The sequence below is a fragment of the Dipteris shenzhenensis genome, chromosome 29 (assembly GCF_047967505.1).
Source record: "Dipteris shenzhenensis isolate YYH24624 ecotype China chromosome 29, Dip_SZ_1.0, whole genome shotgun sequence".
NCBI lineage: Eukaryota > Viridiplantae > Streptophyta > Polypodiopsida > Gleicheniales > Dipteridaceae > Dipteris > Dipteris shenzhenensis.
This window is the reverse complement of record NC_141624.1, coordinates 27,615,199-27,628,714: the sequence shown is the minus strand read 5'-3', so window position 1 is coordinate 27,628,714 and position 13,516 is coordinate 27,615,199.

The following is a 13,516-nucleotide window of genomic DNA, read 5'->3' as shown; positions in this document are numbered from 1 at the left end:
TGTTCTCAGTGTTGTATTAGTATTCCAATGTAGTAATTGTAAACCAATAGACTAGACTTGGATCGAGGCTATAAAGCCCAAATGAGTCTACTACTAATGCAACTAGAGTGTACCAAGTTGGAATCATGTGTGTTGTCGCTAGTGGTGGACATGCCATGGAGTTTCCCATGGACTATTACTAGGGTTGAGCCGATCAATTTGAGGGGGTAATTATTGGACTTATGGGTATGAGGGATCGATAGTCTTGGAGCCTTGCATGTGTGATCAACTATGAGTGTGTGAGTACCTATCCAAGTAGGAGGAGGTGGATCTTGAAATTCTTTGCTAAACAAGGCAATGATAACCAAAGCAATGATGTAAGATAGATCTTGCCTATTTAAGAGACTCGTAGAGAGAATAAAGCGAGTGCGTGTGCCTTTTGTAATACAAATGTTGTACTCTCTGCATCTTAGCTATGCTGCACTATTATACTCCTTAGATCAGCCCACGCTCTAGCTCTAATGTTTCACATTGGCAACTTAGTAAGGGGGCAAGGAAGGGAAAGGTGGGAGTGAAGGAGTTGGCAATCAAAAAGGGGAGGGCAATAGAAGGGTGTAAAGAGAAGGTTGGAAGGAAAGGGGAAGAGTGAGGATGGAAGGGAAGGGGTAGAGGGGTGGAAGAGAAGGTGGAGAGAGGAATTGAATTGGTGACAGTGAAACAATGGAAGGGAAGTGGGAGAATCATGTAAGAAAACAATACAACATATGTGCTCAACAGATAACAGGATCTCGTACGCAAGAGAGAAAACAGATAGTATGGAGAATCAAAAATTTGATTATCGTAGAATTGATACAATAGATGGCGTTGCCTCCCAACCGTGCACTTTTGTGAAAGAAGCTTCGATGGCGAGTTGGAAACAGTAGAGAACGGAGGCTGGATGCTAAGGAATCAGGGTTGCTGTAGCCAGTGATAAAATGGGCTTCATGGGCTTGCTCTTATATAGTCATCAGTCGTAGTCAGTTGGGCTCAATTGGGTGATCAACCCAGTTTGCCCAAAACGGTCGACGGGGGGTCGGTCCCGAAATAGGCCATCGACCACATGATAGAACCGGTGCGTAAAATAGAGCAACTAACCTACGGTCACCATTTGGCCCACAGCCATCCTGGATCATCTGGGACTCCAAACGGACCTGGCAACCCGAGAGTGGGCTGCCCCGGGAAATGCTCAGTCTACCCTCAATGCGGTCAGTCATGGGATGCCTTCCTGAACTTGCATGTAGCCTAGTTGGCAGTGTGCCAACTTCGTCTAGCCTTCAGGCCACACATGGCCCCCATTTGGTGTCCAAACCAGGACCTACCGGATAATCGAGCTACTCAAATGCCTTCTCTTCATATGGGGGGCTTACAAGTAGAGTTAGCTGGTTCTCGCGTAGTTACATGAGAGTGAAGCATTGATATCTAATACTGCCCCTCAATGTCCACCCGCAAGTGAACTTACTTTTTCGGTCCAATGCTAAGTCGATGAAGATGCCTCTCTAGCAAGTCTCTTCCAAGAGCCTTTGTGAAGATGTCCGCAGTATTCTCTGTAGTCAGACAGTACACCAAGTCAACCTCTCCATCCATGATGAGCTCGCGTACAAAGTGATATTGAATCTCAATGTGTTTTGTGCGAGCGTGGAACACAGGGCTCTTTGCAATCGCCATGCAACTCTGATTGTCACATGATAACTGCGTAGGCTTGTTCTGCACTGCACCCATGTCCCCCAGAATCCTCCTCAACCACACTGCCTCACAAGAAGCAAAGCATGCTGATTTGTACTCAGCCTTGGTAGAAGAAAGAGCAACTATGGGTTGCTTCTTGCTGACCCATGACACAGCTCCAGATCCAAGTGAGAAACAGTAACCTGTCACTGATCTCCTGTTGTCCACGTCTCCTGCCCAATCCGAGTCACAGAATCCGGTCAAGATGTTGTCCTTGGTATAGGTGATGCCATAATCATTTGATGTATTTCAGCACCCACATCCCTGCCCTCCAATGGTTCTCCTGGGGCTTATTGGAAAACTTGCTTAGTACACTAGTCGCAAAGCTGATGTCTGTTGCACAAGTAAATCAAACTGCCCATAAGCCTTCTATACTTCGCTTCGTCCACCAATGGTGATGAATCCTCGTTTGAGAGCTTCACGTCAACCTCCATAGGGGTACCAACTGTCTTGCACTCAGCCATGCCAAATGCCTTCAGTATCTCTCTAGCATACTTCAGCTTTGAAATGAAGATCTGTTTCGGCTCTTGCCAAAAAGAAATGCATCAGTATGAGGTGTGTCATTTCAAACTCTCTTCCTAGCAAATGCTTTGTCTGTGAGATCTTCTCTTCATGGTTCCCTGTTATGACAAGGTCGTCCACATAAAGGACCATGATCATACACCTGCCTCCTTCTCTGAAGATATACAAATTTGCATCTGATGGGCTCCTCTTGAACCCGTTTTGCAGAAAGTAGTCATCAATTCGTTGGTACCACGCTCGTGGGGCCTGTTTCAGTCCGTAAAGTGCCTTCTTCAGTTTATAGACTTTACCTTCTGAACCGGGGATCACAAACCTGGTGGTTGTTCCACGTATACCTCCTCCTTGAGATTCTCATTCAGAAAGGCGGATTTTACATCCATCTGAAATACGGGCCAACTTCCCTGGGCAGCTAAAGCCAAAACACTGCGAATTGTGGTTAGTCGAGCTGTGGAAGCAAAAGTATCCTGATAATCAAAACCATGTACTTGTGCAAATCCTTTTGCCACGAGCCGAGCCTTGTACTTATCCAACGTGCCATCGGACTTGTACTTGGTCTTGTACACCCACTTGGTGCCGATTACCTTGCGTTTTGGTGGACAATCCACAAGGTCCTTAGTGTTCTTCATTATGGAGCCATACTCCGACTGCATAGCCTCCATCCACCTATCATCACCCTATGCCTCTTCAAGACACTTGGGTTCATCAGCACGGATTACTTCTGTCATCAAAGCATAGTTGACCAAGTGTTCCTACGCTCTTCTTTGCTCCTCTAATCTCTTGGACCGGCGGTGTTCGGATGGTTCCTCCTCAATGGTTGGAGGTTTTCTGCCAACCAAAAGTTGCTTTACCCACTTTGGGAATGGCGTTCTGCTACTCTATTTTGCTGTGATGTATGTAGCGGGGGTTTCTGCCTCTTGATCCAGTGACTTTTGCAGTAACTCTCGAATTCAGTTGATGTAAACTCTCCACCTCTGTCTGATCTCAATTTCTTCACCTTCTTTCCCATTTCTTTCTTGACCATTACATGCCATTCCTTGAACTTACTAAAAGCCCCGTCTTTAGTCTTCAAGAAGTATATCCATATCCTTCTACTGTAGTCGTCGATCAGCGTCATGAAGTAGTAGGAACCACCCAAAGCTTCCGTCTCCATCTGTGGAACGAGCTCTAGAGGAGCCTTTGCCCTGCTGGCCTCTTTAGGAAAGGGCTGTCGATGCTGCTTGCCCATCATGCAAGCTTCACATAGATCGGGCAGATCTGAAATTTCTAGTAGGTCTGCAATCATTCCACTTCTATGTATCTCCTTCAAAGAACTAAGGTTTAGATGACCAAACCTCTCATGCCACAGCTTAGTGTTCTTCACATCGGCTCGAGCGCTGAAAGTTGAGAGTTCATAGATGTTGTTGCGCCGTGTACCTTTACCAATAACCTTTCCTTGAAGATCCAGGATCTGTGCACCATTCTTATCGAATTGAACTTTGAGGTCCCGATCCGTGATCGCAGAAATGGACAAGAAGTTCCTCTTGATATCTGGCACATAAAGAACATCGGACAAGTGTTTTACAACTCCATCTGACTTGAGAGAAATCGTACCTTTTTCTTTTGCTGGACATTTTGCATCATTGCCGACTGCTACCAGAATGTCACTTCCAACCGGATGTAGAGAGGTATACCAATCCTTCTGACTAGTCATGTGGCGCGATGCACCACTATCAATAATCCAAGGTTCCCGCAGGTACATGAACTGCCTCCGTGCAAATCTCCTCAATTGCTACAAATAGCTCTACTGGTGCTGCCTGTGCACTGTTGTTGGACTCTTTCTTTAGTCCGTTCTTCTCATTTGCAATCTTCTTTCGGCACTCATTCTGCTTGTGCCCTGCCTTATTGCAATAGAAGCACTTGATCTTCTTCTTTCTCTTTTTATCATAAGAAGAAGATGGGTTACCAGAGTCCTTACCCTTACCTTTCTTTGATCCAGCGTAGAAAGCCGAATCTTCTCCAGTCCTCGTCTTTTAACGCATCTCGTCCTCCAGAAGCATCGTGCTGAAATCCTTAAAGTTGAGGGGCGGATTTTTGTTCTGTGTATTCAGCGCCGTAATAAGACTGTCGTACTTTGGTGGGAGAATCCGTATACACCTTCGTGCTAGATTCTCACTGGTGATGGTGATGCCAATCGCAGTCATCTGATTGCGCAGATTCTTCATCTTAGTGATGAACTTCTCTGTCGCTTCAGACGCAGACAATTTCTCATTTGCGAGTTGAGTCTCCAGATTCTGAATCCGCGTCTGATTCGTGGTCTCGTACTGATTTTTCAAGACTGTCCATGCCTCCTCCGCTGTGGTGACATGTTGAATTAACGCCATGACGGAATTACTTACACTGCAGACAATAGAACACAGTGCATCAGCATTTCTTCTTGTCCACGCGAGAATCTCATCCGTAGTTGGTACTATCTGTTGTCCTGCATTGGCTGGATCCGGTCTCGCCAACTGGCCTTCATCTTGAACTTCCAGAGTGGATAGTTAGAGCCGTCCAACTTTCCGCTTTCGCCGAACGGTGGGATTCGCAGTCTTGCGGGCTAGGCCATCTCGCACAATCTGCTCACAAACAGAAACACACTACCAAATCTTCTTGCTAGAGTCCAGGCTCTGATACCATGTAAGAAAACAACACAACGTTTGTGCTCAACAGAGAACAGGATCTGGTACGCAAGAGAGAAAACAGATAGTATGGAGAATCAAAAATTTGATTACTGTAGAATTGATACAATAATGGCACTGCTTCCCAACCGTGCGCTCCTGTGAAAGAAGCTTCAATGGTGAGCTGGAAACAATAGAGGACGGAGGCTAGATGCTAAGGAATCAGGGTTGCTAGCCAGTGATAAAATGGGCTTCACGGTCTTGCTCTTATATAGCCACCAGTCGTAGTCGATTGGGCTCAATTGGGTGACCGACCCAGTCTGCCCAAAACGGTCGACTGGGAGTCGGTCCCGAAATAGGCCACCGACCACACGATAGAACCGGTGTGCAAAATAGAGCAACTAACCTACGATCACCGTTTGGCCCACAGCCATCCGGGATCATCTGGGAGTCCAAACGGGCCCCGTAACCCAAGAGTGGGCTGCCCTGAGAAATGCTCCGTCTACCCTCAATGCGGACAGTCATGGGATGCCTTCCCGCACTTGCATGTAGCCTAGTTGGCAGTGTGCCAACTCTGTCCAGCCTTCAGGCCACACATGGCCCCCATCTGGTGTCCAAACCAAGACCTACCGGATAACCGAGCTACTCAAATGCCTTCTCCTCATATGGGGGGCTTACAAGTAGAGTTAGTTGGTTCCCGCGTAGTTACATGAGAGTGGAGCATTGATATCTAACAAATCAAACAAATACAAAATGTATTAGTTCTCTTTTCTTGCAATTTAAAAAATTCAAAGAGATCCAAAATATCCAATCTCTTTATTGAAAGTGTAGCCAATTTGGGTATTATCCATTTCATCTCGATGGTAGAAGAGAAAGATACTCAAATTTTGGATGGATGTTCTATCACTAAATGATTAGGGGACAAAGTTCTGGTGATCATTATCAATTTCATCCCAATGGTAGAAGAGAAAGATACTCAATTTAAAATTTCACTTACCCTTCGTGTTATCAATGGCTCAACAAAATTTTGGTAGAAGAGAAAGATAATCAAAGTTAAAATTTCACTTACCCTTAGTGTTATCAACAGCTCGGAGCACAGAGTTCTACTAGTCATGAAGCAATTATTTAGATGGGTTTTTAGACATGCTCTCCTTCCAAGATGTGAAAAACAACCCTAATGTGGAGCTTGATGTAGATCTAGTAATACCTTTACTAAAGCCTTTTTGAGGCTCCCCTTACTGCATCGAGGAGATTGAGAAACAAGCTCTTCTTCTTCCACTTGCATGGTTGAGACCCTATTGTTGATGTGGTTTGCACTTTCAATTGCATTAGTTGGGCCCAATGGGATGTAGGGCCAATGTGCTTCTTTGGTGCATGGAGCTGAATTGTAGCTTTGGGCCCCCAGATCAAGAGCCTAGTGTCTCTCCCAGCTAAGGCCATGAACTAGATTCATAGTATTGATGCGACCATGTTTATCAAATGATGTGTTTCCTATCCTCCTGCAGCTTCTCTTTTGCATAAGAAGATAGAATTCAAGACAAACTTCTAACCTAACAGCTTTGTTCCTCATAACTGAGCATATACATTTCTTTTTTGTGCTAGAAACCTCTCCTTTTCTTAGTATTCAGTACAAGAAGACAAAATTCGAGATAGGCTTTTCTAGCGGGATTTTCCTCATAACTCAGGATATACATTTCTTTTTTCTGCTATAACTTCTCGTTTTCTTTCTGAATCTTGTGTGTGGCAATACAAGGAAGGTTTGAATTGAAATGTATGCATTGGAAATCGGACAAATGGTGGATGGTCTTTGGAATTGTCTATTGCATTGGATCCAAAGTGGCCTAAAACCCTTCATTCTTACCTCAAACCTCTAGATTTGCAAGATCTAGGTCGTGAAGAAGAGCAAAAATAGGAAAGGTCTGTTTAAAGCTTTGTCTCAAAGGAGAGACATAGTGTGGATCCTTCACATTGGGGTAGGGCTTGACATGTGGAGAGGATGGATCCTTATCCCTTTTATTCTAATGGCCAAGATGACTTTGAAGTCTTTAAAGCCATGCTACATTAAAAAACTATTATACATTCCAAAAGAATCACCCAATGGCCAAGAAGTCTTTGAAGTCACACTACATTAAAAAATTAGTATATCTTCCATAAGAAGCAACCAATGGCCAAGATGACTTTGAAGTCATGCTACATTCTGTAGCTTATAGTAGACAAAAAAAATCAATAGAAAATCAAGTGTATACATTGCATAAGATTTTTCATTTCATAATATAATTTACATAGGGCCATATACAAAGCAATAAAAAGAGTGATAAGATGCAACTTTCCTATGAGATTTCTATCACCACATGTCAAGATTTCATTTCTTCACCACAAAAACATCCATATTTTTCTATGGAAAGTACAAGAAACCTTCAAAGAGAGAAAAAACCATGAAAGAAGTCATTGAAACATACCATTTGCATGCACAAGTTCCAGAGAAGGATGCTCTCAGGGATGCACATGCAAGGTAACTTCATGATTGCATGTTCATGAAGCATGACAAGACACTGAATGTCCATGAGGCCATGAACAATTGCCACAGGGGGACTAAATGTTAATCCAAAGAAATGTGGGCTAAAGACAAAGTCCAGAGATTGAAGAAATAACCAAAGTGTGGGTGAAGAAATAAAGTAAAAAGAGTGGATGAAGGAATAAAGGAATAAACAAGTGACCATCAAGCAGTTAAACGAGGAGCATGGAAAGTGCAAAAGAAGCCATTGAGGACTACATTGTAATCATCTTTCTTAGAATGTCTCCTTATGCACGTAAGCATGGAAAGTGCAAAAGAAGCCATTGAGGACTACATTGTAATCATCTTTCTTAGAATTTCTCCTTATGCATGTAATGGATGATGTCTCTTTTGTGTAGTTATGGAAACCGATGTCTCTCTTCTTCATTTGTCTCTTTCCCTTTCTATTTTTCTCTCCTATCAATGGAATACAACTACCTATGTTGTTTCCAAACATAGATCCACTATCCTAGAGCGAACAAAATGTAAGAAAGGTGACCAACATCTTCAAGTTAGATATAAGAGAGAATAATTGACAACATTTTGGCACCATTTCTAGGGAGAAGCATGTCGAAGTCATGAGTGAAAGGTTTGTACTACTTAGATTTATAACTCAAGTCTAGAACTTTGCAACACAAAAGAATTTCCACTAGAGAATAGATGTCGCACACAAATCAACACTTATTTCAGTGACAAATGACCATGACCTGGGGTAAGCATGACCTGTGCATTAGCTGACGAGAAAAAATATATTAACCAATTAGCATGAAAAAATAGAAGCAACACTTGAATCCAAAAATCAATTCAAGTATCTTTCTCTGTCTTAAAAGACAAAATCTTGCTAGCCACCCCTCTAGAGAAACCACTCTGGTCATATGCTAGAGAAGAACAATGCCCAAACAAAAGACTAGTGGGTGTTGTGGAAGCTACTAACCATAGTCACAGTTTGTCAAGAAGACTTCCCTACTAGCCATGATCCACTACAAGCCAAAACTTGACTCTTCCCCTTATCGCTTTGGGGTCTCCTCAGCCCCTTTTCTACTCTGCAAAAACCAATAAAACCTCTATATCACTAGAATAACTAGCATCACATAATTCAAGCACACAAAATATTTAACCTAAATTACACCCTTAGCACTCAAAAAGTCATAATGAATATACATAATATGTACATAGAAGAAACAATCACAAATAGAAAAGCATACGATAAGAAACAAAAGAGTCACCTCTTGTCCTTAATGCAATCCTTCCATTTAGTCTTCAGTATGCTACACTAATCTTGATTCCTAAATATAATGCTTTGATCTTACAAAAGGTTGGTTTACTTTGTGAGAGGAGAAAAAAGTTAGTTGATATAATACATTTTGCATGCCTTGATTTAACATTTCTCATTTTGAGGAAGGAATGAGAATAATGGTATACACTAAGGCCATGAAATTATGGTGGTTGCAGAGGGATTTTGCTCATCATATTTTCAAGTTTATATTAACCCATCATTCACAAGCATCATGTTCAGTTGAAAATCACATGAAAAAAACATGCTCATGTTGGTAACCTAAAAAATTTACCGGTGAATTGGATAAATATACTGGCAGTAAATGCCTACATACTCATAGTATATACTGGCGATAAATACCTACATACTCATAGTATAACTATTAATAAAAGTAGTATTAAGACATGTAATGGTAGTATTTTTACTACCTTTCTTGCTTGTTAATAGCATATAGAAAGCTTGTGAGAACTGCCACAAGTCTCTTCATTAGGCAAGGTCGGAGTCCACAACTCTTGCACTTAGTGTGGTGGGGTAAGGTGGACCACAATGAGTTGTGAGAGAGAGTGGCTGTTGAAGTGGTTCATTGCTCTAATATCTATTGTATTAAGGTAAGGGGCAACCACAACTACAAGACAATGAATGCAAAGGGGATTATGTGAGGTATTGAGCCTTCCAAGAGGCTATTTTTGCCTAATTTTTTGGATTGGGATCCTATTGCTACTTGCCTTTATACTTGTGTGGGTGCCAATTGTATTTGGAGAGATTGTGTTTGTACATGTCCATGGTTTTGGATTTTTTTTGGGAAGCTATAATCATGGAGACTAGAAATAGATGCATAGGTATTGGAAGCACAATAAGCAAATGGTTCAAAAATAGGAGGCAAGTTGTTACAAATCAAGTTGATAACATAGAGGCTACACTCATTGATGTTGTGCACCATGTGGTTAATGAGACTATGGTTGGAGTTGTAAAGTCAAAATGAAGCGCCACAACCACAAGTGGATGCAACATCTTCCCCACATAAAGTTCATGATTCAAGGCAAAGCTAGAGGCTTTATTGAGTCTTCTCGAGTAGCATGAAAGAGAGTGAAAAATAGTGGGAGCCAAAAATATAAGTTCCTCAGACTAGAATTGGAGTTTGCAATCAATGTGCACGATTATGTTGAATGGAAATGCAAATATTTGTAATGAGGTGAAATTTAGAGGAGGTGGCTGTCACATGGGGTCACCTACTTGGCTCTACAAATACATTGCACTTTGCCTTGGTCTAGGGGCAAGTCTAATTGCTCAACAATTAAGAGATAAACTACAATCTATTGCAAAAGGGCAAAAAAGAACAAGTTTGTAAGTTATAAGTGATAGTTCCAATGTCGCATTTGCCATTGTTTTAATGGAAGATCAAAATCCAACCATACATTCTCACAAGTAGTGAGGCTAATCAAGCCATTCCAATAATGTTAGTATAAGAATGCCTTAATTCGGGGATCAAGAAACACTAACATCTAAATAGTGTAGAAAAAATGCTATCAATGGAAGTAGGAATCTGACCATGAGTCAACCATCAAGTGTAGAGAGCATTCAGAATGAGGAATCTGGAGATGGCTTAGTATATAGCTGGTCAAATGTATGTGCTTTATCCATTGAGTATGTTTTATAACATTGACATGCAAGATACATCACACAATATGGTGTAGGTTTTAGACCTCCTAGTGATAGTTCCTTGCAGACAACTATACTAGACAAAGCATATGTAGAGTAGTAAGATCATATCAATAGAAATGTTTTTAAAGCTCTTGTATAACATAGAATGCACAATTGTTATGGGTTGAGAAGGCTCACTAGGGTGCCAAGGTTTAGAAGGAGTTCAAGGGTGAGGAGTGGAGAGCTAGTCTCCTTCATGATTTCAAGGGGTAAAGGGTTGAGGAGGAGGGACAAGGGAGGAGGAAGGTGGAAGGTGGAGTAGGAAGAAAGAAGAAGAAGAAGGGAGGAGGTAGAAGGGGATGGGGGTTAGGAGTACAAGGGTAGGGGGTGCAAGAGTAAGGGCATGCTAGCACAAGGGTAACTATCATTCCCATTGGGTACCATTTAGTGTAAGGCCTGAGTAGCTATCATTCCCATCGAGTACCATTTTGCATGGCTAGAAGCACAATAATGCATGTTTTCCAACGCTCGCTCATGCATGTTGCACGGTAAAAGACAAGGAAATATTATTTCCAAGCTATGAAAATGATATGCGATGGGCATGGTACTTTGCACAAGCCTTATAATCACTTATTTTAAGGCCCATGCAAAGTATCATGCCCATCGGGTACCATTTGCATGGCTAGAAGCACATCAATGCATGGTTTTCAATGTCATGCATGCTGAAAAACAAGAAAATATTCCTTCTAAGCCATACATTACATAGGCTTAAATGTGGGGGGATGTATTCTTTGATGCAAAGGACATAGCACATGATGAACATGATGATGTCAATTTGTTGTTAGAGGATTGAAGATTCATTTAATGATTCAGTTAATCGACTACAGGCCCAATGCATGCTTGGGTGTAGCCATTTTTTGTGCATTTTAGGGAATATATTGCATATGGCTAGCTTTACTTATAATTTCTCAATGGAATTTGCTAAACTCGGTATCTAAACTAATCTACACATTTTGAACTTTAACTTGGTATCAAAGCATTACACTCTTGGCACCTTGAATGAAATAATCAAACTTTTGCAAATGCTATAATGCCTATCAAGCATGCATCTTGGACTATATAGGTTATCCAAACAATTTTAAAAACATTAAAATATTGTCTTACACATATATGGAAGAAATTGTTTATTTAAAAGTGCAATACGTAAGCTCCCAGAAACCAAAGGAGACAACCAATTGAGAACCTTGATATGGTTTAGGGGGTCTCCAATACTATACTACAATTGTGCACATACATTTGAGGGCAAGATCAATAACTTTCTCATTTGGTCAAAAAGGAAAACTCTTTGGAAAATGTATTCTAAACTTATGGAGCTAGTGCATGGTGGTCTTCAAACTTTGATATTTGGCAAAACTTGTAGCTTAGTTCACCCATAAATGGATTTACTTGAAAAGAATAAATTCATACATGTGCAACTGTTTGAAATAAATCCCACAGTATTTATCATTTTTCATTGGCTCCCTTTTGACTCACTATCTTGCAATGAGCCCCACAAGCATATCAAAGGTGGTTCCATTTCTTAATCCACAACATCAAACCCACTAGTGAGCCATTTTGTCTTTTGCTTTTTTTAGCCATTTTGGGCCTCTTTGTACTCATTTAGGGGGTACAAGTTGGTGACGTGTACAGATAGAGGCGGCAAGACAAAGCTGTCGATCTTTTTTTAAATTTGACAAATCTTGCTATTGCATTCAAAATTCTCATTAAATTTACTTCTCCCACATGTTTCACCTATGTCCTGCCCTGTCACCCTATCACTTGAACATTCTCTCAGAATTTGATTTTCTTGCATCTATAACCTCAGCTTCTCCTCCTTCCTTATTTTTTAAAATTGTTTTTTGTGCTCCTTGGGGGTACTTGCTCTCCATGCTCCTCAAGCTCTCTTGGAAGAACATGCACATTTTTTGATTCCTATCACCACGAACCTTTCAAATAAGTTCGTGTTTCTTCACAAGCTAGCTCATCTAATAACATAAATCATTTCTCAGTTCTTTGTTTGCTTTATTTATTTTAAATAAGGAACCACATGGCGTGATGCAACTGGCATGGGTTGCAAGATAACTAGATAGAGGTTATGAGATAGGACAGTTGATATACCCACTCAAGCTATGAGGACGAGGTTGGAGGCCATGGAAACAAGATCCAAATGTCAATGAAAGACACATTTGCAAGAAAAAATGTGGAGGGAGAGACACCAGAAGGAAAAATAGCTCCTTGCTAAGCAGCTAGCTTCAAAGACAATAGATGCACCCATTCAAGTAGTGCCATAAAAAATGAAGAGCATGAGCTATGATTTATGGTAGCAACATCAGGACACTAGGGGTATTAACAATCTCATATTTTCAAAAGCTTTACCATGTACTTGAGGCTCTTCCAATGGCCCAAGAGTTGCACACCCAAGAGATCATACTCTCTAACTTGAGGGATGGACTTGATAGTTTGAAAGGGGTGCATAGCTTAGATCAGCTAGCTACAAAGAGGAAGTAACAAACTCATTGCCATAGTTTGAAAGGGGTGCATATCTTAGATCAACTAGCTGCAAAGAGGAAGTGAGAAACTCATTGCTACAATGACATCATTTTGGCACAATAACATGAGAGTTTCTCCAAGAAGAAGGATGTCTATTTAGGCTGCAAAGGGGATGCAAAAAGTATGAGAAGCACATCATACATATGCTTGATACAACGTAAGTCAGTGGTGCGACTTGCAATGCTAAAATTTTGGCTATCTTTTTTTCTCACAAATCATTATGATGAATAATTTTCAGTTGCATCTTATGAAATTGAGAGAGAGAGAGAGAGAGAGAGAGAGAGAGAGAGAGAGAGAGAGAGAGATGATATCCCTTTCCAAGCCACTAGTTGAAATAACAACCACCGTGCTGGTTCCAGTTGGGGATCAATGTAAGATTGATACATTGAATGTGCTGTGTTTGCAGTGTGGTCTAAGTTCCCAATCTTAGCACTTGAAAAGAAACCCCCAACCTGTTGACTATGCATAACAATGGTGAGTCACTTGAGATTGTATGCTTCCATAACTAGGGGCCAATGCATAATTGAGTGTAGCCATTTTTGTGGAGTTTAGGGTGAT